The sequence below is a fragment of the Myodes glareolus genome, chromosome 1, assembly GCF_982192425.1.
Source record: "Myodes glareolus chromosome 1, mMyoGla1.1, whole genome shotgun sequence".
NCBI classification, from domain to species: domain Eukaryota; kingdom Metazoa; phylum Chordata; class Mammalia; order Rodentia; family Cricetidae; genus Myodes; species Myodes glareolus.
Window position 1 is genome coordinate 125,241,159 of NC_142026.1, and position 23,610 is coordinate 125,264,768.

General features: G+C 46.1%; 1 protein-coding gene and 1 non-coding gene across 4 annotated transcripts in view; both read left to right on the top strand.

Annotated features, from left to right (window-relative positions):
• Sash1 (SAM and SH3 domain containing 1) overlaps positions 1–23,610 on the top strand; it is a 305,306-nt gene that overhangs the window by 181,424 nt on the left and 100,272 nt on the right. The window lies entirely within an intron of this gene.
• Positions 22,997–23,143, top strand: LOC125394666 (small nucleolar RNA SNORA36 family). The gene has a single exon (XR_007230293.3). It is a non-coding gene; the product is annotated as a small nucleolar RNA SNORA36 family (small nucleolar RNA).

Genomic DNA, 23,610 nt, shown 5'->3' on the forward strand with positions numbered 1-23,610 from the left:
CTTAGCTGCATCACCTGCCCTGCTGGTGTTGATTGTTCATGTTTTTGCAGAGTTGGGGACTGAATCCGGGTCCTTGGTACATGCTGAGCCAGTGCTGTACCGTTGAGCTCTAGCTTCAACCCTTAATTCTTGGCCATCGTTGTTTGGAGCTGGAATGAATGGTAGTCAAACAGCAGAGTGTACCGCTTTCCCAGACATCTCACTGTGCAAGGACACGATCGCTGTGAGCCAGTAGACGATGGCCGACACAGCGCTAGAATGCGCGTCCCAGAAGTCTAGCTCCTGTTGATTTGGGGTTACCATAGTTCCCCATGGCATTTGGGGACCTCCTAAGGTTGCTTCGCAGTAGAAAAAGAAGCCTGCCAGTGGGATAAGTAGCCCTTCTTCCTGTTTAGACAGATGGGCCTAATTTGGTGTGCTCTCTTCCAGAGCAGAAAAAGACAGTCTGGGGGGGGGGGGGGAGGAAAATCACAGGAGCTTAATTAGTTCCCATCAAAGGTGGTAGTGGGTAAAACTGATGGGAGATAAATTGGACCAGGCTGAGGACGGGCCTGTTCATTTTTAAACTGTGGTTAGAGAGATCAGCAGGATCCCAGAGGGGCACACTCACGTCTTCTTTCAGAGACATTCCGGGCAAGTCAGAGGTAAAGGGGATTATGGTCGGAGCTGCTGCTGGCCAGGTTATCAGATGAGTTTGCAGAGCCTAGAAATCCATGCTAGATGCATTTCAGGTTCATCCACTCTTTATTCAGGCCACACTCCAATGCCAGCTCCTTCCTCAGAGTTCCCTTTCTCAGTGAGTGCCTGTCATGGATTGGACAAATGGTGATACATTTTCCTGTAGACCTCACCCCCCCTTTTATTCTCTCACAATTTGAAGTCCGTTTCTAGATTTTCAGTCCTTCCTTTAAACAAAGCAGACCCCACCCCCTCCATGCTTCCCTGTTGCATCAGCTCAGGACTTGGAGGAGCTGTGTTCTGTGCTTCTAGACTGCCCTGGCAAAGCCAACTGCGAGGTAGCTTGGAGAAAGAATGACTTCCCCAAAGCAGTGAGGACACCATCATGTGTTAGTGGCCTAAGACATTCCCCATACAGGGAATGTCCTAAGACATTCCACAGGAGAAACAGTGACATGATGTGTGTCCCATGGTTGTGAAGTCATTTAGAAGATAGCTTCAAGGGACTGGGATATAGAACGGTCGATGAAAGCGCTTGCCTAGCATGTGGTGAGCTCCGAGTTCAGTTCCCAGCACTGCATACCCTGGGCGTGTGTATGCCTGTGGTCTTGTCGCCTTGAAACGTGGAGACAAGAGGAACAAGTGTTGAAAGTCATCCTCCGCCCCATAGTGAATTGGAGGCCGTCCTGTTCATAAGTCCCTGTACCAAAACTAAACCAAACCAAATCAAAACCCTGAGTGCAGAAAGTTTGGGGGTGGTAGGACAAATCGTTTTATGACTTTATTTTATTCTGAATCTGCCGGGTAGATTTGGCATTTGAGAAAATGAGAAAACTCTGCAGAAAAGTGTTTAGATATTTGTGTTTAGCATTGAAATGTCAGGGGTAGGGACCCTGCGCCGCCCCTAAGAGCTGATTACATGTCAGCCAGAGAACAAACAAGCCAGAAGGACGGCTTTCCTAAAGAGAGGCTCGACTTAGCCCCGAAAAATAAACGGTTTTGATAATTACGTTAGTAATTACCTTTCTGGACTAGGTGGCAAGGTATTTCTCGAGGGCGTGAGTAGAATATAGCATTTGGTAATGTGCCTTTGGGGCCAGTGTGGAGGAAGAAAACGGGATACAGATGGTAGGGGCTCCGTGGTACACACAGAGCTTCTGATTCGCTTATCGATGGGGAGCATTTTTTTACTTGGCACCAAATAGGCCTTCAAGGGATGGTGTGTTTGGCCAGCAGCCTTGGCTTCCACTGGGGCTAGGGACATTAATGTTTGTGTGCAGCGGGGAAGAGGCCCATATTTCCACACATTTGGCGCCTCCCTGAGCACCATGTGATTATTTTTTTGGCTGCGAGAAGATGCAATCAGAAGTGACAGCAGCTTTCCAAGTCTGTAATGGGCTCATCTCTAGTGATGCTAAGCCTGGCATCTGTCAAAGCAGCACCCTGACCAGGGAAGGGGTCATGCTTGTGGTGGCCTGTTATTGCTGGCAGCAATTGCTTCCAAGGTGTCTTTGAGGTTAAGACTCCGGAGTTTGGCAGCAGACAACTTTGTGTGTGGTTCTTGGTGTGTGTGGCTCAGAGCTGACATAGAAATCTCCACCTCTGGCGACCAACGGTTGGTGGTGTCTGTCAGAGCGTGGCCTGGAGTCTCTGCCAAGTTGTTATCGTGGTGAGGTGTGTACAAGAGAAACGGAGCCAGGCAGAGACTAAGCCAGGTCTTTGAATACTGGGAACACAAATAAAGATATTGCACTGATTACCCCGAAGGGGGACACTAGAACCACTGTCCTCGGTGTGGGAATGCTTCTAGGGCATAATTATTATTTCCTGTAATTTTAATAGTTTTGTGTTTTTTTTTCTCAGATTCAGTTTTAATAAGTTAACCAAGATAATGCAATCTTTCCCAGGTATAGCTCTGAAGTACTATAGCAGCAGTAAAAGCGGGGGTGGTGGTACCCATCTGTAGTCCCAGCGCCTAGGAAGCTGAGGCAGGGGGACTGTGGACTTGGACACCAGTTTAAAGGCTTAAGTTCTAGCTCTTTCACTTAGTAATCGTCAAGCCTCAGTTTCCCCATCTATAACGACCTCAGAGTTAAGAGAAGTGCAACACTCCATAGGTCACCCTAAGTGACTTAGACCCATTCCTTTCCTTTCCTTCCTCCCTCTTCCCAGTCCAGACATTCCCGCAGGAGTGCTGAAGAGTTTCCACTATTGATACTTCAGTGATAATTTATTCAGATGAGTGCAGGGGTGTGGGAGCTTAACTTTTTGTTTAGGGAAATGTCAAACACACATACACAGCACATGACAATGAGTTTCCTGTGCGTGACGCCCATCCTCGGCCGTGCCCAGCATCCTGCCGCTCCAATCTCATCTCTACTTCCTCCTCCCACAATGCTTCTATGATTCTTTAAAAGCGTTGTTTTTTTTTAGGTAAAAGAGTTGCACACACGGCATAGTGCATGCCATGCAGTTCTCTAAGTGGATGGCTATGTCTGTCCCAATAAGCATCCGCTGAGTTTGTTTGTGTGTGTAACCTAACTGGAAATATTTAGTGAGCCTAGAGCCTGCACTTGGTTGGCGTTTTAGCTCTGCCGGAGATGCCAAGTAAAGATGTGTTCTCTATCTAGAAAGGGCTCAGAGTATACTGGGCATGAGAGGAGCTAGCAGTCTGAAGACACCCGGGAAGGCGGAAGAGCGGTCCCTGGCTCAGTAGGAAAGTATGGAAGCATCCTGGAAGTGACTCCTGGATTTCTCAAACCCAAAGAATTGGGAAGACTTTTTGACAGCAGAAGTGAACATAAAGTTGAGTAACTCGAGGCACAGGTCAGGGTCATAGTTCGGTGAAGGTCAAAAGTTGAGACCTTTGTAGAGCATTGGGTGTTCTGCATAGTTGGAAGTGAGGATTGAAGGTTGTGGGGACAGGGTCATGCTGCTCTTCAAGGGACCTTGGATTATCAAATGCAAAAAGAGATCAAGCAGAATGCTATTCTATTTGTTCTTTTGTTTTTCAAGACAAAACAAAAATATTTTCATTTTTAGTACCCCCTCCCCACCCCCGTCATCTGGGCCAAGGTGCATCTGTACTTGTTTGCCATAGCGTCCTGTGATGGATATGCTTAGTCCACCCTGTGTGGGGACTTCTTGTTTTCTCTTGATAGCTCTTCTGTGTAGACAGCAGAGTATGTGGAAAGCTTAGTTTCCGCGCATCGGAGCTCCTAGGCAGTGTACGGAGCGTGAAGTCACCTAACTTACTCTGTAGGAGACTGGGGTTGCTAGGGAAGACACCCAGCACAGAGACCATGGGACAGCTGTGCCCTTGGTGTTCCTGTTCCGGTTTCCATCAGATAGAATGAGAACCACGTTACATATTCTCCTGAATGACCCCGTTGGAGCCCCCGCCCTCCGAAACTGGCCGCTGTGAAAGGCATTTGTTTTCGTTTTGTTTCGCTTTGTGTTAGCCTCCTTTATTCTCCAGCTTTGGGCCACTGTCGACTCGCAGATTGCCATCGGAATCAGTGGGCCCGAGACAGGAGGCTGAAGTCCATTCCTGCTGGGGGATTCGCACACTTGATGTCAAAACACACTGAGGCATTATATCTTAAGCCAGATGGTGACACTGGCCCCTGCTCTGGCTCTGCTCAGACAAAGTCTCATTTGTGTTCCCATGGCCGGTCCCAATTTAGTCAGCAGTTTTTGTGCATTGCACGGAGTGGATGTCACCATAAACAGATCCCTTGGTGCCGGGTTTGATCTTCGCGTACGGCACCTCTGTTTATTAAGGAGGACTTTGCCAATCCAACAGTGAATTTGGGGCTTTTTGTCTTCTGCTTGGACATCTTCGCAGGCGGCTTATGCAGTCACCGACACCTGTGTGATGCTTTCGTCAGAGAGGGGACAGATCTGTGGAGTTTTCAAAAACACACCCGCAACCTCATCTCTTTGCTCACAAACTTTGCTCAGAAACTGGTTTTAGTTTGTGTCGATGAGATAAAACTGGAAGAAGAATCTATCCCGAATGTATTTTGTTTAAAATACAAACACCTGGCTGAGGAAATAAGATGGTTAAGTATTCTATATAGGCGTCTGCCACTCAAACAGCATGACCTGAGTTCAGACACCCAGAAGGCACGCAAAAGCCAAAACTGTGGTGTGCGTTGGTGACCCTCCTGCTGGCAGTTGGCGAAGACAAGCAGATCAAATTCCAGTAGCTCACCAGTCAGTTTGCTGGTCTAGCCAATGGATCAGCTTCTGGTTTAGTGAGAGACCCTGCCTCAAAAACACAACAGAAGAAGCTGCCTGAGACTCTGTCCCCCGCACCCCCAAACATAAGCACACATTCATCCACTACACACATGGAAAAACAGACATCAAATAGATTAAAATGTTTCAAGATGCCCAATTGCCACAAAGGGAAAACTTTGCGATTTGTTGTTTCTACACGTGTAGGTCTGAAAGAATTCCTGAATGCTAACGAAATTCACATCAGCTGGGGGAAAAAAAAAGCCAAGAAACTCAAGCAAAAGAGGTCTCTCTATGGAAAAATCTGGAGTTCTTTGGGGCAGGAGGCACATGGCAACATTGCCAGTCCTTTCCAGTAAGACCCAGGGCCAGGACTTTTTTTGGAGCCCTGGAATATTGAAACCAAGTTGCTAAAATTGTAGTGTGATCTAAATGTTTACTTTTAACTTTTTAAAAAAAAACATGAAAGATTACAGTGCGATTTATATGTGCTAATCACAAGCTAATTACAGGCTATTTTTAAAAATGTCCAATTTGTAACCCACTGGAGGCCATTTGCTCAGAATGAGACAAGATTTAAAGGAATGTGTTGGGGTTGATGGCAAAGGGTCCCCTAAAGGCTCATGAATTAAAGGGCTTGGCTGTAAATGGATGGGGCATTTGGAAGTAATTGTATTGCGAGGGTCTTGACTTTATCAAATTAATTCATGATTGATAGAGTCATAATTAATGACCCTATCGGGAAGTGAGGGAGACTCGAGAGGCGGTACCTGTCAGAAGAGGTAGGTTTCCGGTTCATGTTTTGGGAGTATAAGCCGTCCCCTTCCTTGCTCTGGTCTTTGCCTCCTGTTAACATGCTTCATCGTACACATGCGCCCACGTGTGACTCAGCTCACCATTCAGAGTTGGTAAGGAGCAGGAGACCATGGACCTACATCCCTCAAACTGTGAGGCAAAATTAATATTTCCTTGTTCTGTTTTCTTAGAAGGTATTTTGTCATCATGGTGACGGTCCGTGTGTTTTCTAGGCTGTGTCTGTAATGTTGCTCGAGGAGACAGTGCCAGATTTGAGAGCTTTGGTAATGGACTTAGGCCAAGTAGTCCATCTCTTTTCCAGGGTCCTGCTTAGAGCAAGGGGAGAGTTAGCATCTGGAATAGGGTCTCGGACATGTCCATCGGGAATCCAGTGTGGAGGTCACCTGGGGCTGGGCTGTGACCTTTGCAGCCGATATCATGGCTATCATTGACCTCCTGGTCCAAAGATCCATGTTTTAGATTGATGTCCTAACTTAGCTCTGACAGAAAAGAATATCTAATTGGCCATCACACACACACACACACACACACACACACACACACAATTCATCCAGCTTGAAGAGGAGGAAAGCAAGATTCTGAACTGTTGGGATAACTCGCTTTATGGAAGTGTTTGGTTCAGCGTTTCTCGGCCTTGCGTTCAGAATCCGAAAGCACAGGCTGGAGGGCTACTATGGTACACATCTCAGGACCCCCAGGGAACAATGCTCACACCTTCTGTAACATCCCTGCATTATTCATCAAAGAAAATCATAGCTAACATGTCCCCACCCCCTTTATCTGTCGGTTTGGAGCCCTACCTCCCCCGAATACCAGGTCCTGCTTTGCAAGTGGAGACTTAATTTAACGCCTTTAGCAGCAGAATTAGAGTTCAGATTCAGGAGTGAGGCAACTGCTTCTATCTTTGACATTCCAAGGCCCGTGACTAAATTATTCATTTATAAGGGGTGGTTTGAGAGACTCTGCAATTACTTAAAATATGAAGATGGTCTAAATTTGCGCTCCAGCAACTCCATTTATCTCATAGACCCAGCAGAAGCTGATGGAACTTAATCAAAAATAAATCAAGGACAAGTCCAAACCAAATTAGAAGCATGTCATGAATATTCGTGAACATCTGGATGCGTTTGTGGGGGTGAGCATTATTTTTCTAACGTGTGCGGCGGCAGAGGCATGACTCTCTTAACAGAGATGCCGGGAGGGAGATGGATTTCCATCTGTGATTTCAAAGGGTGTTTGTATTTGTCTGTGTTGTCCTTTCTCCTTAGGGTGTGGGCTTCTCTAAGCTGTTCCTTTGATCTCTTTCATCTGTCGGAATCTGTTTTGGTATTTTATCTGAATTCTTGGTTGGAGTCAGGCACTTAGCTCATGGAGATTAAACATTTCTTTATTAAGGGAGAATTTTAACTTAAGGGAAATTTTACCATTTAATGTTTTCTGATGAATCTTTTACATGTCGGTGATGCTATAATTATCGACTGATATATTCTGCTTCATTAGGACAGCTGTGCATGTCTCAGGCTGGGGTATTTTATTTACTGCGAGGAACTGGAGTGAGGGAGGCCGTGCTGATAATTACCAATGTGACATTTTAAAAAACGCACAGTAGGTTTGATGAGGTTTCCATATCTCTTTCTTTGTTGAGTTATCGTAATGACTTTGTGGGGTGGTTATGAATGATGTATGGTATCCATTGGGCAGAGGCAAAAACCAGCAATCCAGAAATGGAGATGATTCATCCCCATGGCGTGCTCCAATCCACTCTGCCCACAGCCTAGACCTTTGGTGAATATCTGTCCTTCGCAGTTGTGTGTGTGTGTGCACGCACCAGAATTTGAAGTAATCTTCCTTGCCTCTTTTTCCCAAGTGCAGCACCATACCTGGAAGAGATTAGTTATTGAAAAGACTAAGTATCAGGAGGCCAGGGCTTAATAGGATTTAGCAAGGAGCAAGTTTCAAAGTTTCAGAGATGGGGATATGAATAAGGAAGTTAGTGCTGAATCCCCTGAATATCCTGCCACGTACTAACCTTGTGTTTTCTTCTCTCAGCCCTCCTAAGAGTCATCTCTTAATTTACAGATTAAATCCTTGGGTGATACTGTAAAAGGAGAATATTATAAAATGCTAATCTTCTAAGTTCTGATTGCAGAAGGCGTAATAATACTTTTGTAAAATTAAAAAAAAATCCCTAATGCAGAAATGTGAGATCTAGTATCCACTTACTAAAGACAGGATTGCTGTTGGTGTGTTCTCTTATCTTTCTCTGTGTCCAAGTACTCACAAATGATGCTTGGCCTCCCACAGACAAGTGGCAGCAGAGGCAAAGACTGTCAATTTGTTGCTGGAGGGAATTGTTCTGTAACAGTAAGGAATGTTAGAAATAAAGAGGAAAAAAAAGTTAAAGTAATATAAGAACTCAGACTGCTTCAAACAGAATCCAAGAACTTGACATACCTTGAAATTCTGTGGGACAACTCTGAACTTAAAGGAATCTGTTAAACTACCTTCCTTACACCGTTTTTAATTTATTAATCTTCATGATTATATCCATTTATTTATTGCGTGTGCATACCTTCTCACTTGCATACAGTGGGGTGTGTGTGTGTGTGTGTGTGTGTGTGTGTGGTGTTGCTCAGAGGGCAACTTCATAGAAGTTAGTTATTTCCATCCTCCATATAGGTTCCAGTGATTGACTCAGATTGTCAGGGTTAGCAGCAGGCATCCTTACCCACAGAGTCATCTTGCCAGCTCATTGTCATCGTCATCATCATCATCATCTTCATCATCATCATCATCATCATCATCATCACCATCATCATCATCATCATCACCATCAGACAGGCTCACCTATGTTCTAGGCCTGGGCTGACCTTGGACATGGTAGCCCTCACACTTTGGTCTCCTGAACAACTGGGATTTATTATAGACTTGCTGTCTTAGGGTTTCTCTTGCTGCAATGAACTAACGTGACCAAAAAGCATTGGAGGGAGGAAAGAGTTTATTCTGCTTATTCTTCCATACCCTTGTTCATCATCACCGGAAGTCACAGCAGGAAACTCAAACAGGGCAGGGACCTGGAGGCAGGAGCGGAGGCAGAGGCCTTGGAGGGGTGCTGCTTACTGGCTGGCTCCCCATGATTTGCTCAGCCTGATTTGTTATAGAACCCAGGACCACCAGCCCAGAAATGGTAGCACCTGCGACGGACTGGGCCTTCTCTCATCAATCACTAATTAAGAAAATGGAGCTTATGTATGGAGGCATTTTCTCAGTTGAGGTTCCCTCCTTTCAGATGCCTCTAGCTTGTGTCAAGCCGACATAAGACTAGCCAGCACACATGGACTGTAACCGTGCCTGGCTCACATTCTTAGATCCTTTTAGAACACAACTGAAAACAGACTTCAGAAAACTTCCATTTGAGAAGTTGAAGTAAGATGAAGATATTTTGGCTTTACTTGTAGCTTTTTATTTTTAAAATGTTTTTCTTTTCTTTTTCCATTTATTTGTTTATTCTGTGTGCACGTGCACACGCACGCCGATGCACATGCACCTCCTCCATACATACATGTGGAATGTAGAGGACAACTCTAAGTTGTTGGGTCTCCTTCCACCATGGGTTCTAGGGGGCGAGCAGCTCGGGTTGTTAGGTTTAGTGGCAAGCACTAAGCCATTACCAGCTGAGCTGTATTGCAGGCCCTGTAATTTTTTTGAAAACAAAGTTTATTTAATAAGGCAACCTAATTTTAGAAAGTTCCATAATATTTTAACTAAAATTAATTAGCATCTTAAGTAACAGGTTTTTTTAAAATACCATTTTATAGATGTTTTGCTTTGGTCCTCTTTCCCCCTCATATTGTGATTTTTCAGTATATTATCTAAAAGTTCTTGTTCAGACTGCAAATGATGTCATGCAGTGTTTCATTTGAGAATAAGTATTGGTAAACAGTAACATGCCGAAAGGAAACCAAACACTCAGTGGGGTTCTGATGTGTTTTAGTGGTTTGGTATCACCAGGAACTTGCTGTTACGACAGGAGGTACAGCCATGTGCCGGGAGGTCGTGTTGCAATGGGACAAGACACTCACAGATAGAGATCAGGTTTGTCACACTCGGACAGGGATCTGCTTAGAACAGACTCCCTCCCTCCCCCAGCTCTCCTGTTCCCACGGAGATGGATTAAATCCCTAGGAAGATGGGACAAAGATGAGAGTCACAACGCGAATGAAAGGAACAGTCTGGCTGGCATGAGAGCAGTTCCCTTGTCTAAGGACTCTATAGAAAGATGTGCTCTCAGGATAGGGACACCTTGTGTAATTCCTGGTTCATGCCACGCAGTGAACAGAACTAACACATGCGGATAGGTAAACTTTGGGGGTGTGACAGGGCTGGACTTGAAAACACAGTGGCAGAGTGTTCATGCCAACTGTAATAATGATTAAGGTTTTATATCTACATATTCATCTCCGTTGAGGTAGATATCTTCTCATTAAATACTATAGTTGATTGATCAATTGGTTGTTTGATAGAGCCTGTGTCTCACTGTATAGCCCCAGGCAATCTTGAGCTCAGTACATACATAGCTCAAGATACATACATACATACATACACACACACATATAAACACACGCACATATACATATAAACACATTCTCTGTGTAGCTTTGGAGCCTGTCCTGGAACTCACTTTGAAGATCAGGTTGGCCTCATACTCCTAGAGATCTGCCTGCCTCTGCCTCCCAGTTCCTGGGATTATGGGCTGGTGCTACTCAGTGTGGCTTTGATCCTGTGTTTTAGAAGACATTTCCTAGATATCTGTCGCGCAAAACCATATCACATCTCCTCCCAAACTTCCATAGGTATAACCCATGAAATTTCCTCCCTACAGCATACAATTCAGTGGCTTGCAATCTTTTCTTAAAAATGTACAACATTTTTGCTAATTCCAAAATTCCATGGTACCTTGGGTGCTATTTTTTGCTTTTCTATGGGCACCACACACTAAATGTGTTGTCTCTTATTGCCTCTCTGAGAGCAGGACAGCCTTGTTACAGGATATGTGATCGCTAAGTGTTTGTTGAACGAATGAGAGACAATGACTGTGCATTGGCAGCTACTTAGATTTTTGCCATCAAAAAAAAAAATGAAGTTTTCTCTTATTCTACAGTTTTAAAAAAACATAAGAAAAACTCATTTTAAAGCCAGAAAGATTTTGGAATTAATGATTCCAAGAAAGAAGGGCCTGTATTACAGATGAACCTTCTGGCTAATAAAAATGTAAAATATGTTGAGGTTCACACATCTAATTAGAGGAGGAAAGGCTCCCAATTAAAGTATATTAGCTAATAAAAAGCTCTTTCATGCTTTAAGGGTTGCCTCTATTAACCTATTTTTTAATGTGGTTCTAAGAGATAGGCTGTTGTCTTATAATAGATATCAAAGTGTATATGTCCAGAACTCAGTGAGAACAAAACCTTTAATACTAAAATAAAGGAAAAAATGTATTTATGTGAGGGCACTCCGCCATAGCCCCTTGCTGGTGCTGTTTGCACCTTCTCCCTGCTAGTATTTGGGGGGATCAAGAAGGGCATACTGGAGATTGAGCCCAGGACCTGGGGCATGCTAGGTGAGCATTGTGTCCCTGAATGGTGAGCTCTTGAGAACAACACTTGAGGGTTTTTTTTTTTTTTTTTTTAAAGCACGGTTAAGTGTGGGACCCGAGAGCATCAGAGATGATGGAAGCATTCCTGTGTTAGAAGCTGCACAGACTGGAATTAGTCTGTAGATCTTCCTGACCCCAGGAGACACTGGCTTCTGCTCACTGTGTACACTGCCCATGAGGTGTTCTTCCGGCTTCCTGTTCCCTCTCTACTGCACACCCTAGACAGGAGCTAACACAGCTCACAGGCCTATCTGTTTCTAAAGCTCTGGTGTTCCCATTCTCACAGCTTGAGACTGTGTGTGGAGGTGGAGGGGGGTAGAGTGGAGTGTGTATGTGTGTGAGCTAGTGTGTGTGTGTGTGTGTGTGTGTGTGTGTGAGCGAGTGTGGGGGGGATGGGGTAGTGATGTAGTGTGTGTGAGAGTGTGTGTGTGGGGGGATAGGGTAACGGTGTGGGGGGGGGTGTGAGCAAGTGTGTGTGGAGATGGGGTAGTGGTGTGGTGTGTGTGAGAGAGTGTGTGTGTGAGCGGGTATGTTTGGAGATGGGGTAGTGGTGTGGTGTGTATGTGTGTGTGTGTGTGTGAAGGTGTGTTTGGAGATAGGGTAGTGATGTGTGTGTGTGTGAGCAAGTGTGGTGTGATGTGTGTGAGTGCGCGTGTGGTGAGTATGAGCTGTAAGCTGTGAGCAGATAAGGTAGACTGGAGGAAGTATTCTAAAGAGTAGAGAGGCTCCCTTGTTCCCATCCTGGCCCCCTGCCCCCATGATTACGGGGTGAGAGGTTTGGGAGGAGGCTGGAAGCCCTTCTATTCTGGGGCTCTATGCCCTCTGGTTACAGCCTGAGAGAGACGTTTATGAGAGCAACCTATCTGTCGGTGTTCTTCCCCTCATCCGTTCTCAGCACACTCCTGGTGCCTACAGCTCTTCATCCTCACCCTCTCAGGTTCATTCCTCTGTCTTACGCTTGCCTCTCTAGCCGCCGAGTCCTCTGCCTTCTCTTCCAGGGGTCAAGCGCAAACAGCCTCCAGGCCTGGCTCCTGCTGCCCTTCTTCATCTACTCTGGAAGCTTGTACAGTTTCTGTTTTTCACATAGGTCCCCATCTCCATCTCCTTCCAGAAACTTGCTCTCCTTAGTGACCAAGTTCTGTATCCGGCACAGTTTGAGGAGGACTGGGCCCTGTGACTTACACTGACATTGCGACTATCACTTTTGCTGACTTTACTCGGTGTGTAAAGGAAAATAAGAACAGACAGAAAGAGAGAAGAAACCAGACATCAACAATGTACTCTTTGGATCCCCATCTCGTTTAGTGTTGTGAGAAGGTTCCATGGGGCGCCCTGGAGATATTTTTCTCTGATAAAGAGGTGCCTTACAACCAGGTCCTTTAATGGGACAATGACAGGGACCAAAAAGGACAGGACTGTAGATCACTCCAGGTGGTCACTTTTCTCATTTCCAGGTGCACGTCCCCTGGCCTGCCTCAAGGAGGGGAAAGTGTTGATTGAACACCGCCTTCCTTTGACTCCGATTTGACTCTCTTCAGCAGCCTGCTTGTTTTTTCTGCTTATTAGTTTTGGCCAGATGAGCTTCGGAGAACACTCCTGAAAGACTTCATTAAGAGACCTGGTGTGAGCCATCCAGATAGGAAAGCCTGCTTCTGAACTGCAGGGGATAAGAAAGGAGTCATTTGGCATTTGCTTAGTGCTGACGTAATTCTTACATTATGTTAAGCAGTGCTGCTGTTTGCATACAGATTCGTAAGGTCCCTGCTCAAACCCCTCTTCTGTGTGGCTGCTCCCAGCTGAGGCAGCCCACAGATGCTCCAAGGCCTTGATGAACACTAAGAAAGATGGCTTAGGCATCCAGGTCAGTAAGGGAGAGAATAGTGGCCTCTGAGCCAGGAACATTCTGGACATCATGGAGCTGGAGCTTGGTAGTGGAAGAGGTGGGGGCGCAGTCTAGAAGGTGTCAACCATAGTTGGGGTAGAAAGGAGTGGAATTCTTTGGTTGAGTTTATTTCTTTTTCTCCACACTCCCTCCCCCATGTTGGAGAGGATCGATGAGCCCCATACCACCAAGCTGCTCCCCAATCCCATCGCCCCCATTTTCAAGTGTTTTTTACGCTGCTATACAAAGATTAGCACCGCCCTCCTCCAGAGTTCTTTTCCTTCCCCCTTCCGAACTGAAACCCTTTCCTCTGGTGCGGCAACTTCTCCCTCCACCCTACTCCCAGCCCAGCAACCACCACCCTGCTCCCCTTGCTCCAGATGCCACATCCAAGTGAAATTCTGCAGTGTTTATCCTCTCTGATTGACTTATTCACTTAGCACAATGTCTTCAGTGTTCATTCATATTGGATCATCTGTCACGTTTTCCTTCTTAAAAAATATTTTATTTTTCGGGAGCAGGAGAATGGTTAAAAGCACGAATTACTATTGCAGAGGACCCAAGTTGGGTTGTCAGCACCTACACAGCGTGCTTCACAACAGCCTGTAGCTTCAGCTCCAAGGGATATGACTTCTTCCGGACTCTGATGGCTCCCAGCACTCACAAGGGCACACGCCACCCTCCATGGACGTATAAAGACATTAGTATTATTTGTGTTTTTATGTCTGTGGGCATATGCAAGCCAACAAAGAGGGCAACTTTGTAGAGTTGGTTCTCTCTTCCTGCCATGACTCAGGTTGCCAAGGCTTGCATGGAAAGTTCTTTTCCCCTCTGAGCCATCTAACCAGCCCAACATTTCTGTTTTAGGATTGACGACTATTGAGTAATTCTATGGTGTTCATACATTGTATTTTCCCATTCAGTTACTGACATTTACCTGCGACTGTGAGTGTGTACATCAGAGTTCCTGCATCCATTTCATTGGGGAAGGCGATACTCAGAATGGTCAGAATGGTCGCTTCTCATTAACTGCCTCCCCATACTCTTGGGAAGTGCCCTTTTTTGGTCCCATGGAATTAGATCAGTCACCACTTTGAGGAACTTCTGCGTTGTTTTCTCTAGTGGCTCTATTGTTTTGAAACTTGCCTGCAGAGCACAAACATTCCTACTTCTCCACATCTTCAATGCTTACTTTCTGCTTGTTTTGTAAGTAATACAGATGGTAACAGGTATGAGTGATATCCTATACCACTTGCAGTTGCATTTTCCTGAGGCTCGCATCTTTGTGTTGTGTGCATGGTGTTTTTGATGGTATCTCATGTAGTCCAGGTGACAGATCCTCTTTGGATCAGTGTTTTCCCCCTTCGGAGAGTGGGTTTTTTATATTGTTGTTGAGTTGCGGACATTCTTTATATATTGTGGCTATTAATCCTACATCACATTTTCTTCTGTTCCAGATTGTTGTTCCCTAGGCTTGATACTGTTCTCTGAGGCACAAACTTTCATAATGCTGATGAAGTCTAGTTCTTCTTTTTTTTCTTGTCTTAGGTTTTTGGTATCATAACTCAAAAGTGATTTCCATAGCTGGTGTTAGGAAGCCTCCCCTTTGTGTGGTCTTTAAGAATTTACTACTGAAAGCTCTTAGTTTAGGCCTTGGCCAATCCGAAGTATAGTGTGTGAAGTTTTCCCTCAGGTTCTGTTATCAAGAGATTTTAAAGGTGTGTGTGTGTGTGTGTGTGTGTATACATGTCTGCTATAGTGTGTGTGCTAGCTAGTTTTATGTCAACTTGACACAAGCTATAGTCACTGGAGAGGATATAACCTCAATTAAGAAAATGCTTCCATGACATTGGGCCATAGACAAACCCACCCTGTGGACATTTCTTAATTAGTGATTGATGTGCAAGGACCCAGGACACTGGGTGGGACCACACCTTTGCTGGTGGTCCTGAGTCTATAAAAAAGCAGACTGAGTAAGTCATGGGGAGCAAGCCAGTAAGCAGCACCCCTCCATGGCCTCTGCATCAGCTCCTGCCTCCAGGTTCCTGCCTAGCTTGTGTTTTTGCCCTGGCTTTCTCTGGTGGATTGTGATTCAGGACATGAAAGCCAAGCAAACCCTTCATTCCCCAGGCTTTCTTTTGGTCGCGATGTTTCCTGACAGCGGTGGAGAAGTAACTAAGGTAGTGTACACGGGTGGAGGTCAAAGGACGACCTTGGCTGTCGGTCTCCTTGCCTGCCACCTTGTGAGACTGAATCTCATTGCTAGTGCTCACTGTGTCTGCCAGGTTGACTGGCCCGTGAGCTTTTGGGGATCTTCTGACCTCCCACCCCCCCTCCCCTACAGGAGCACTGAGGTCACAGATGCTCACCGCCACACTAGCTTTCTATGAGTTCTGAGAATTTGAAGTCAGATCCTTGCACTACATGGCAAGTGCCTTATCCACTGAGCCATCTCCCCAGCCCAAATGATTCGTTTTGAAGATGAATCCCAGATGACCCCTTTCCAGCTCCCCTCTTCTTGTGGCTCATCTCTGCCCCTTGGTCTTGATATTCCAAGCCGCTCTGATGCCACATCTTCTGCTGGTCCCTGCTAGTTTCTCCAGGAGAAGAGATACATTTCTTTGCAGTTTTATTAGACACATATCATGGTGTCTGCTCTTCTGTCCTGTATATTATTTACTCTTCCTTTTCTCGTCTCATATAATAAACCCAGTGTGGCTAGTGTTAAGTCACAGCCCTGTGTTCCGCAGATCATATGTCACGGTCCCTTGTGTCTCAGGCTGACTTGGGTTTTTCGGCAGCTCACCATGTCAGCTGGACATCCAGTTAGAGAGAGTCATAACTAGAGGTATTACGTGAACAGAAACAACGAGCTCAGAAAATTTATGACAGAATATTAAAGGTCAGCTTTGCTTTCTTTGAAGTGGAATCCAGATAGTATGGGCAACTTTGACACTGATGGTCGATAGGAGGACTTTTAACAAGTGATTTCTAAGCGTTGTCCTTGGGTGCCGTCACATTCAAAGCCGGATAACAGAAGATGTTCTTGTGTTTGTCATGAAGCTGAACCGCTGGAGGCAGTCAGGAGGCAGCTGTCAAATGACAGTCGGTCACGAGGTGACTTGCTTTCACCACGGACCATAGGAGAACACTCTTGGTTTGACACGTATGCACTTGCTGCCTCTGGGAATCGTCATAGTGTCAGTCAGCTGGAGGCTGTCAACACACTTAGGGTAGTGTGAGTCTTTGGGAGCGTTTGTAGAGCAGGCCTTGAGAGTGCCCACTGTGAGAAACGGCTGAAATATGAGGTACACATGTCAAAGAAGGAGGAGGAAGAAGAAGAGGAGGAGAAGATTGTGGGAACAGTGTTTGCAGTACCCACTTTTCACGATTCCATGAACAAATCGTGACGGAGGATGAATAGTCTAGAATAGATGTTCTTAAAGGTGTCAGAATTGGGCCTCTTGAGGCAAGGGCCATCTCCCTTCCTATAAAGCCAGGAACCATAATTACCAGCATGACATTTCTGTCTATAGGATAGCCTTAATTATAAGGTTGCAGTTAAAGGAACATCCCACATTAAATGAAGCTGCATTTTATAAGGTGGCAGCGCAACCACATTGCTTCAGAAGTGTTCTGCCTAACATGGGTCATAAAGAGTACCTTACTAACAGACACACCCAAGTTCCACAAGCTCCCCAGAGGTGCCCTGTGAAGGCTCTGCCCACAAATCCGTGGAGCACTCATAAGAATGAATGATCTCCCTGGTCAGTATTTTCTTGTTAAGCAAAATCAACAAACTCTTTTCTAGTGTGCTATCCTGCCATTCAATCAGCCACTAAATATTGGTTGAACAACTATTTACCCTGGGGACTAGGAAAATTTAATATGAGTTTTTTTCTCCACAAAGAACCCACATACAATAGCAAGACACTAAATGTTTGAAATTCAGCATTATGCAGTTGCATCCACTCAACATTAATTGAGTACTCAATCCATAAAAGGTGCTATCTTAGACTGCATGGAATAAAAATAATTCTCAAGGTAGCTGGGCGATGGTGATGCATGCCTTATTCCCCAGCAATTGGGAGACAGAGGCAGGTGTATCTCTGTGAGTTCAAGGACAGCCTGACCTACTTAGAGTGCCCTGGGATAGCCGCGGCTACATAGAGCAGCTCTGTCTCTGAAAGCAAAAATAAATAAATAAGGAAATGAAGGAAAGAAGGGAGAAAGGGAGAAAGAGAGAAAGAAATAAAGAAAGACTAGGTATGGTAGTTTACACCTTTAATTTCAACACTTGGGAAGCAGAGGCAGGAGGATTAAAGCTAGTCTGGTCTACACAGTGAGTTCCAAGATTATATAAAAAGATCGTGTCTCAAAGCAACAAACAAAACCAACCAACCAACCAACCAATTAAATTAATTAAATAATAAAAATAATGTCTTTTGAACTTTGAGTGATTATCGCTCCTCCTCCCCTTCTCTTCTGAGACAGGGTCCCCTGCATCCTAGGCTGCCTTCAGATTCACTGTGTGGTCAAACACTCGTCCTCCCCCCCCACCCAATGCTAGAGTACAGCCTGCTCCACGGCACATGCTGATATCCTGAAGTAAGAATTCTTCAGCACAGCACAGCTGCCCCCGAGTGCTTCCAGGAACAAAGCGAAGCTTTCCTGATACTGATATAAAAAGACACAAGGGCGCAGGTGGTGCTTGGCTTCGCAGTGTGGACTTCGTGCCATGGCTACTTCGATGACTATTGGATTCCCGACACAGGGATTCTCCCCCCAAACCGATACAAGGGATCTTAGGATACAGGAAAATTAGTGCTACTGAAAGAAAGCAAAGGCTACATTTTCAAAGGAAGCAACCCAGTGGGCCAGATTATTGCTGTGGTTTTAATAAAAACAATCAGAGACTGGAGGGAAACATTTAGCCTGTGAACCTGGGGTCGGTGATTTCTTACCAAAGGCAGAGTTTCTTATCACTCCAGTAGAACTGGGAGCTGCTTCATTAACTTTGTTTCTTGTGAGCTAGGACCTCACTATGTAGCCCAGGCTGACCCCGTTCTTTTCTGTCTCAGCTTCCTTAGTGCTAGGATTACCCGTGTGTCCCACCACACTCTGATGTCCTGTTTGTCCGAGGGGACACGGAGAGGTTTTGGATGAGGAAAATGACCAAGTTCTGGGGAGCTGGGCCCAGCAAAGAGCCTTTGTATATTGGAAAGAGCAAAGCTGTTGGTGCAGTTGTGAAGGGCCCCTAAGCACAGTCAGAAGGGACGTGAAACCAGGCCACGGGGGACAGAAGCACCTGTGAGAGGAATCCGAGTGACAATGACCTGGGCAACGTGTTCATGCTGAGAGGTACTTTCTACGCTTCATTGTTGCACCCTGGGCATCTAACCTGACTCGTGGTCATAAATGATCAACAAGAGGCAATTGAAGGTAGTGAGTGGGCTTGGGAACTCGCTTAGAGCGAGTTCAGCAGGCAGGCACACTGGGGTAGATTCCTGACCTTGCTGTGTCCTAGCTGAGTGATGTGAGCAGCTGACTCAGTGTCTCAGGTCTCAGGTTCTCCTTGAAGTAAGAGGAAAACAGCTGGACTTTCTGGTATATGACTCCAATCTCAGCACTGGAGTGGCTGAGATGGGGAGTTTTCAAGTTTCATGTTAGCCTGGGCTACATATTGGAGCCCTGTCTCAAAGGTAGGGAGAGAGAGAGAAAGAGAGAGAGAGAGAGAGAAAGGAGAAGGAGGAGGAAGTAAATCATAATGATAATAGTGATAATTATGAAAAATGAATTTTTAAACAAATATATCCAACACACACTCATTAAACACCTACTGTGCTGAGCCCTGCAGCTGTGAGGTAGATGAAGCGTATGCTCCCCGGGCGCCACACACCCGAGTACGAAGCTGTGCTGGTACTTCTGTTGAAGTAAAACGTCTGATAAAAGGCAGCTCCGGGGCATAGGGGGTTAGTTCTGCTTACATTTGGAAAGACTACAGTCCGCTGTGGTGGGGAAGGGACGGCAGGAGGAGACTGAGCTGCTTGGTCACGCTGTGTCAGAAGTCAGGCAGCAGAGAGAAAGATGGACACTAGTGCTCAGCTTGCCTCCTCCTTCTTGTTCAATCCAGGACCCCAACCCGTGGGATGGCATTGCCCAGATTGAAGGTGATCTTCTCCAGTCTAGATAATCCCTCCAGACATGCCCAGAGTCCTGTCTCCAACGACTCTAAATCCTGTCAAATTCACAGTTGATAGTAACTATTACAAGAGCTGGAGGAGTCTCCATAAAGCTCGGACCGAGCAGAGCGGCAGGTTGTGCTTGGTCAGTGGGATGTAACGCTGTTGGCTTCATAAGGAGAGAACTGGGAGGGCTGACCATGGTATACCTAGCGTGGCTTTGAACTGAGCTCACCCGACGCTTCCTTCCCAGACTCCCAAATATCTGGGACTACAGACACACGCCACTGTGTCCAGCTTGGAACCTGTTTTCTTACTTTCCCCAAGACCGATTTATTTTTAAATCTGTGTGTATGTGCATGTGCTGTGTGTGTGCACATGTACAACATGCGTGCCCGAGCCTGCAGATGTCAGAAAATGCGTCCGATCCCCTGGAACTGGAGTTATTGGCCATTGTAAGCTGCCACTCAAGTGCCGGGAGCCAAACTCGGGTCCTGAGGGAGACCATCAAGCACTCTCAGACTGCCGAGTCATCTCTCCAGTCCCGTGTTTTCTTTTCTTTTCTTTTTTTTATGGTGACAAATATGTAGAAATTTCCAATGGCAGATGAATTTAGAATTCTTGAGTTCGTGCTGTTCCTAGCGTGTGCTTGGCAGCTGAAGAATTTAGGTGTCGATATTAGTCACACGTGTCTAGGAAGTCTCTGAAGAGACCTGGGTGCCTTGTCCTCACGTCTTCTCTTCCCTCAGTTAAAAGGCAAGCACTAGGAAGAGCCCGACTTTGCTGAAATTTGCTCGACACACTTTTCTCCAAAGGGTCCCTATTATCTTGTCACACATCTGAGGCAGAAAGCAAAACCCATAAAGCAAAACTTGAAGGAGTTATATTAATCAGGCACCACACAAAACTGTTCCCCCACAACAGTTGAAGTTCACAGTGAGTCATGACTCAGGTTTGCCTAGGAGCCTTGTGTGATCGAAGTGCTGTCTGAGGGTGCAGACGGTAAAAGATAAATCCGAAAGAGTTTGGGAGCATGCTAGCGCTTGTCCCTGCAGATTTCAAGAGCTGAACACGCAAGGGTAATCACCAGAGAGGCAGCACGCTCTCTGTGTTAAAGAAGAAGCCAGGTAGAATGTGGGCAGCCATCGGTAGCTCTGTCATTGGACAAACATCACTCCTGGGGACTACCCTCAAACCTCTTAGCTGAAGGCAATTCATTAAGCCGCCCCACTAATTCATAGGATTCCCTTTAGAAAGAGGAAGCTCTTTGAAAGAGGGAATTAGGGGCCTGCCCTCATTAATTAAAAATAAACCCTTGGTTTTTCCTGAAGCCAGGAAAGCTTTTGTGTAATTATGGTTTGGTAGGTAAAAGCGATACCACACCTAAAGCCACGCCCTCCGAGACGCTTGGCCTGACTGCCCCCGCGAGTGTGGCCAGGCCTTAGAGAGGCTGCTTTTGTTCTTGTGTGAGCCACCCCGAAGCCTCTTGAGCTTGGATGTCCTGGGATGGCCACAGGTGTGGTGATTCACTGGCTTGTGTGTAAGTGACATCCATACTGTTTCTTCCCTCATTTCCTCAGGATTGCTTGTTTTCAAAAGAATCCAAGTCCCTCAAGGTTTCCCAAAACCCTTGGCGTGGGGTATAACTTCCTAAGGTTTTGTTGTTGTTGTTGCTGTTGCTGTTTTGAGGGTGTGTAGTGTATGAGTATCCTCTGTATCTTTTCCAGCACCACCCCACAGTCATGAGCACTTTTGGGGGGTACTCCTTCTCGGGGAGTGAATGATGAATTTACAGTGGGCCACAGAAGGAGGCGCTTGTAAGTTCTGCTCGACTGGTGGATTTTAAAAATAGCTCCTGGATTTTGCAGTGTGGAACGCCATGTGTGAGATCCCGGATGACATGTGTGCCTCGTGTCGCAAAGCCTTTCACAAGTGTCACCCAATTAACCGCATGCCCTCTGACAGGTGGCAGGGGCCCCCTCTGTGGCTTCCAGAAAGGGGCCCCTGCTTGCGTGTCACTGGCTCAGGACAGTATCTTTGTTTGGGGAGCGGGGTGGTGGTTGGGCTGTCCAAAGAGGGACATCCTTTTGAGTCTTGAGCAATTACAGAGTGAGTTTCAATGCCATGCTTTGGAAAGTCTGGCTTTCACCAGACAAAGCTGGTTACTTGTTTGTTTACTCTGTGGTAGCATTTCTGAGGGAGAACCCAGGACTATTACTTCTTGTCCCAAAGTCAGTTCCTGCCAACAGGAACAGAACAGAAAAAAGAGAGCCATTTGAAGACTGACCCACCCTTTGGCAATGTCTGTTGGAGAGACTTTGAGTACAGATAATTGGAATCTTCAAGACAAGATAATGGGTTAAGATAATGCTGGGAAACTGAGTCCAGCCCGTATTTAGATGGCTGCCCTTTCTTAGGACGGGTAGCAAGAAGAAGAGATTTGGGTATTAGACTGAGCAAGGATTGGACAGAATCCCTGTACCGAGAGAAGAGGAGGGTTACTGAGCCATTATGAGAGCAAGGCTTTAGAAAATAAACAAAGCAGAAGGGTGGGTGCAGACTAGGGAGCGGAGGAGGGCAGAGGCCCTGGAAGCTGAAGGAAGCCTTTTTGCATGATCATCAACCCAGTGTTCGGCACAGCAGCGAGGACTGGGCACCCACCGTTTATCAGACGCCCTCCTGAGACTCAGCCACTCCGAGCATGTGTCTTGGACAAGACCTCGCCCTGTCTCAGCCTTTTCTTGGTGAACATAGGAGAGTGAAACATCTCACATGACAAACTTTCGGGGGAAACTAACTAAAAACATGAAGTGCTGGAAGCAGTGTGTGGTGTCCGATAAACATTTGGTAAATACTGTCGATGACAGGAGGGAGGTAAGGAAGACCGAGACTATGTTAGTTTCAGTTGCATTACTGTTATGAAACACTCGAGACAGCCAATTGATGAAGGGAAAAGGCTAATTTGGCTCATCATTTTGGAGGGAGGATCTGGCCCAAAATCAGATGAACCACTTCTTCGTGCCTCTGGCACCATGCTTGGCAAGGATCTCTTGCGGAGTCATCCATTAATCTCATGAGTCTGGCAAGACAGCTAGGAAGAGAAGGAGACTGAGGTCTAACAGTCCCTGAGAGCGCTTGTCCACAGTGTGTTGTTGGTGTCTGTGTTAGTTTCCCTTCTGTACTGTGATAAGACATCTACAATCAAGGCGATATAGGGAGAGTTTATTTGGGCTTACAGTTCTAAAGGGATAAGCGTTGGGCATGGCATGGCAGCAAGGGGCAGGCACGGCGGCAGGAACAGGGAGCAGGGCTTACACTACATGAAGTGGGGGAGAGAATAACACTCACTGGGAATGGTACCAAGCTTTGGAACCTCAAAGCGTGACACACTCCTTCCAGCAAGGCCAAACCTCTTAGACCTCCCTAGACAGTGCCACCAGCTGGGGACCAAGCATTCGAATACCCAAGACTATGGTGAATATTTTTCCTTGTCCCATCCACACCACCACCTCAGGTTCTTCTCCTAAAGATGCCACCCCACCCCAGCATGTTGAGTTCAGAGCAACTGAGTTCAGTTGAGAGCAGCTCCCCTGTTCATCTCATTAAACGTTGGGACATTGAAAGTGGCTAAAGGAAATGCCTGAATAGAGCAGATTGCTCTGTTCATGTATGTCCTAGTCAACACCAATTGAAAAAATAATCCACCGTTTTCCAGTAGCCCTCGTCTGGGGATCAAGTCTTTAACATAAAGACTTATGTGGGATGCCCATCCAACCCGAGACAGGCTTGATTTGTGGATGGAGATCCAGGGGGTACCCTCAGGGGGAGGCAGATCCATGGTGGGTGCTTAGGTAGTGTGTGGTCTTGTGAGGTGCATCCAGCAGGCAACCCCAGGCATCTGCTGCCGTTCTTTCTGTGGTTAGCACCTGACCACAATCATTTTGATTTTTTTTAAATGTGTACCATTTGATTGAAACTATTTAAGAGTTGTTCTTCAAGAGAACCGTTCTGTGTTTTTATTGGCAATGCCCTCCTTTCTGGTATCCATGGTGATCTCAGGATAAGTAAGGACAAGTGGCCGTTTGTGATCCCTAACAAAACCCCGGGCACATGTGGTAGGAGATATTTATAGAGCATGGTGTGGCTTCTGCCCT